Here is a 5,000-nt window from a genome sequence, read left to right as displayed (position 1 = left end):
CCCTAGGAATCCACTCCAAAATCATCAGGAAGCAAGGCGAAGACTGAAATCCACCAAAGATTTAGCAACAGTGGATAGACTATAACCAATACATACATCTGCTCATAGGCTACATAAGTGGCAGGAAAGTGACCGGCAGCCATCCAATGAGGCGCTAGCCGGCCAAAATGAAGGCCTGCTCAGTGGAACAACCCTCACCAGGAGGGACTGGGTAATCATAAACAGGGCAAGGGTAAAAGTGAACAAAACTGTATATAACCACCACAAATGGGGATTAGCCACCATGTGGCCATGTGGGGTGTGACGGTGCCGACAGAGGGTTGTGAACTCAAAGGCAGGAAGCAATCAACTGAGTGGTTTATCAAAGAACACTCTCCTTTATATACAAAATCTCAAAGCAACAAGAATTTTCATGTTCAAATATTGACAATGTTACAGAGGAGAAAAGCAGACATGAATTTTCAAGTTCGTTTTAGTGCGAGGGAAGAGCGAAGATACAACCATAATATATACAAAAGGAATTATGTACAATTGTGTGACACACGGTTGGTACAGGGGCAACAGCACAAACAATTGAACACATCCTACGAAGGTTCCTACTGAGCCCTCATTGCTATAATCAAGACCTCAGAGAGGCAAGTGATAACGCCCTCCTTTGGGTTCGACATTGGCACGAAAAGATATGATGATGATGAGTGTGTGTGTGTGTGTGTGTGTGTGTGTGTGTGTCTACATCTACCTGGGCAGGACTTTTCAATATTTCTTGCACATCTCAATAAATCAACATATATACGTTGTATTTATTTATTTTTTCAACAAAAACAGAGTTGACATATGAGTGAATAAAGTCATTTGGAGACCACTGAATTTTTATACCTCCCTATGAAATACCTCAATGTAGAGAGAGAGAGAGAGAGAGAGAGAGAGAGAGAGAGAGAGAGAGAGAGAGAGAGAGAGAGAGAGAGAGATAAAAGTCCTTTGGTACTTAGTAGCAAAGTTTCGTCATCCTGTTATTGTCGTTTTAGTTATTGTTACTAATTTTGTTCAATACAACGCCTGGTGTCCTGATAGCTTAATATTTCAGGTCTTTTGTTTAGAATTTAGTATATTTGTATATACACATTTCACATTCTATGCTTAATAGTGAAAAGTTTCTAATTAATGGGACGATTAAAGAAAATTTTTGAGGAAATATTAGGAACTGAAACTTTAAAATTATGAGTAAGATTTTAATGGTTTTGAGATGATTCCTATTCCTTCAGTCTTCCTCCTCTTGTCTAATCCAAAATTATTTCCTGGACAATTGCCCATTACCTTGTTCCACCTTAGCATTAAATGACCTCCAACGCCATCTATTAGCAAGCGAGGAAAACATCGCCATTGTGGTATTTCATTATAAAACTATATGTTACCAAAATTGCTAGACAATAGTAATATTTGTCTCTTGGATATATTGCAGTATCATTATTATCCTTATTACTAGCTAAGCTACAACCCTAGTTGGAAAAACAAGATGCTAAAGCTCAAAGGCTCCAACAGGGTAAAATGGCCCAGTGAGGAAAGGAAATAAGGAAATAAACAAACGATATAAACTATAAAAAGATTTATGTCAGCCTGTTCAACCTAAAGACATTTGCTGTAAGTTTGACCTTTTGAAGATATTTGGAGTTTTGTATTCATTGGTATAGCTATTTTCCAGGTTTTATGTGTATTATGCCATCCATCATAAATGTAACCTTTCAAGCTAACAAGACAATAGTTTTCACCTATACACATTATCTAATCGCCCAACATAGATGTCATTATTATTATTATTATTATTATTATTATTATTATTATTATTATTATTATTATTATTATTATTATTATTATTATTATTATTATTAGCTAGGTTACAACCCTAATTGGAAAAGCAAGATGCTATAAGCCAAAAAGCTCCAACAGGGAAAAGTGCCTATTGACTAAAGGATATAAGGAGATAAAGAAACGATATGAAAAGATATTAATAAAATATTTTTAAAAAATATAATAACATCAAATCAGGTACTATTATTATTATTATTATTATTATTATTATTATTATTATTATTATTATTATTACTAGCCAAGCTACAACCCTAGTTGGAAAAGAAAGATACCACAAGCCCAAGGGCTTCAATAGGGAAAAATAGCCCAGTGAGGAAAGGAAATAAGGAGATAAAAAATGATGAGAAAATATTAACAATAAATCATTCTAAAACCAGCAACAACGTCAAAACAGATTTGTCCTATGGAAACTATAAAATGACTTATGTCAGCCTGGTAAACATAAAACATTTGCTGCAACTTTGAACTTTTGAAGTTCTACTGACTCAACTACCCGATTAGGAAGATCATTCCACAACTTGGTCACAGCTGGAATAAAACTTCTAGAATACTGTGTAGTATTGAGCCTCATGATAGAGAAGGGCTGGCTATTAGAATTAACTGCCTGCGTAGTATTACGAACAGGATAGAATTGTCCAGTGATATCTGAATGTGAAGGATGGTCAGAGTTATAAAAAATCCTATACAACATGCATAACGAACTAATTAAACGACGGTTCCAAAGATTATTATCTAGATCAGGCATAAGAAATTTAATAGACCGTAAGTTTCTGTCCAAGTAATTAAGATGAGAATCAGCAGCTGAAGACCAGACAGGAGGACAACACTCAAAAGAAGGTAGCATGAAGGAATTGAAACACTTCTTCAGAATAGATTGATCACCGAAAATCTTAAAAGACTTTCTCAATAAGCCAATTTTTTGTGCAATTGAAGAAGACACAGACCTAATGTGTTTCTTAAAAGTAAATTTGCTGTCGAGAATCACGCCTAAAATTTTAAAAATCATACAAATTTAAAGATGATGATGAGTGTGTGTAATTCTGTCTACATCTACCAATGCAGGACTTTTCAATATTCCCTGGGCATCTCAATAAATATATACTTACCCGACATAAATATCCTGAATATCATTACTACACTAATATACTGCGCTGTTAAAAACTTACACTAAACAAACGTTAAATGTCTGGCAATATTTATTCCAGGATTTCTACACTTTTGAAAACGGACATATTGACGTAAAGGAGTGATATTACGGTCACCAACCCGTAAAAGATAATAACAATGTAAGGTAAAATTACGGTCGCCTATATTTTACTGAAATACGGCCAAGAACAATATTTTCTACGGAGACTTTCTGATTAAAATTACGGTTTTTTAACAGGGTATGTAACTTATTCCACTTGTTCTTTATAGAAACTAAAGGTAAGATTACGGTTGCCTGTATTTTACTGAAATACGGCTAAGAAAAATATTTTTTACGTAGATTTTCTGATTAAAATTACGGTTTTTTAACAGCATATGTGACATATTCTACTTATCCTCTATAGAGCCTAAAGGTAAAATCACGGTCGCCTGTATTTTCCCGAAATACGGCTGAGAACTTAAAATTTTTAAGAAGAATTTCCGATTAAAATTACAGTTTTTGAACAGCGTATGTAACATATTCCACTTGTCCTCTATAGAAATTAAGCCCTGAATCTCACTTCTCTTACCTTGTTTAACTCTCCTTCGTGCCAGGTCGCTTCCCAAGATGTTATTTACGAAGGCTCTTCGCACAGGTCTGCTCGCGTTCCATTATTCGTTCTCCGCTGACTATTACCACTACTCACTATTTACAACGCCATCTGTATTGCAAGTGGTGAAATGAGAGACTTAGACTCTTCTTCTTGTTTCTTTTACCATTTCGTATGTTCAAGGACAAAAGAGTGAATTCTTCCTTGTTAGATTGTTCGATGTTCTTTAGAACGAATCTGTAATAGTTTATATATGAAAGATCTTTTTTAATGTTGTTACTGTTCATGAAATATGTTATTTTGATTGTTCACTACCTCTCTTGTGGTTTATTTTTATCCTTGTTTCCTTTCCTCACTAGGCTATTTTTTCATATTCGAGCCCTTATGCTTTTAGTATCCTGCTTTTCTAGCTAGGGTTATAGTTTAGCTAATAATAATAATAATAATAATAATAATAATAATAGTAAATACTACTACTACTACTACTACTACTACTACTACTAATAATAATAATAATAATAATAATAATAATAACTGCTGCCATTTGATTTCACAGAGCTGTATTTACCGTTTACCATTTATTAATTCGTCCTTTCACATTCTCACCAGAAAATTCTCATAACGTTTCAGCTTTCCTCTTCCCATCTCCCTTCTCTCGAGGTAATTTGTTGACCAAACTTTCATTCTCACAGGTATTAGCATACATCAGTTTTATGACTTTGCATAATACGTTCGAAATACAGGCAAGACATAACGCGAAAAACTATAAGAATTTTCCATCTGAAATTTATTTACACTGATGTTTTGTAAGAATCTAAATTTCCAGACAGGAAGTCCAAGAAATTATTAATACGGTTGTGGTGGCCAAATTGATAGCGTCTATGCGTGGCGATCACCAGACTGGGGTTCGAGTCTTGCCTGGCGATCGCCAGACTGGGGTTCGAGTCTTGCCTGGCGATCGCCAGATTTAATCTGGCGTTCGAGTCTTGCCTGGCGATCGCCAGACTGGGGTTCGAGTCTTGCCTGGCGATCGCCAGACTGGGGTTCGAGTCTTGCCTGGTGATCGCCAGACTGGGGTTCGAGTCTTGCCTGACGATCGCCAGACTGGGGTTCGAGTCTTGCCTGGCGATCGCCAGATTTAATCTGGCGTTCGAGTCTTGCCTGGCGATCGCCAGACTGGGGTTCGAGTCTTGCCTGGCGATCGCCAGACTGGGGTTCGAGTCTTGCCTGGTGATCGCCAGACTGGGGTTCGAGTCTTGCCTGACGATCGCCAGACTGGGGTTCGAGTCTTGCCTGGCGATCGCCAGACTGGGGTTAAAGTCGTGCCTGGCGATCGCCAGACTGGGGTTCGAGTCTTGCCTGGCGATCGCCAGACTGGGGTTCGAGTCTTGCCTGGTG

Source organism: Palaemon carinicauda, chromosome 16 (assembly GCF_036898095.1).
Source record: "Palaemon carinicauda isolate YSFRI2023 chromosome 16, ASM3689809v2, whole genome shotgun sequence".
In the NCBI taxonomy this organism is placed as follows: domain Eukaryota; kingdom Metazoa; phylum Arthropoda; class Malacostraca; order Decapoda; family Palaemonidae; genus Palaemon; species Palaemon carinicauda.
This window is presented reverse-complemented; position numbering follows the sequence as displayed.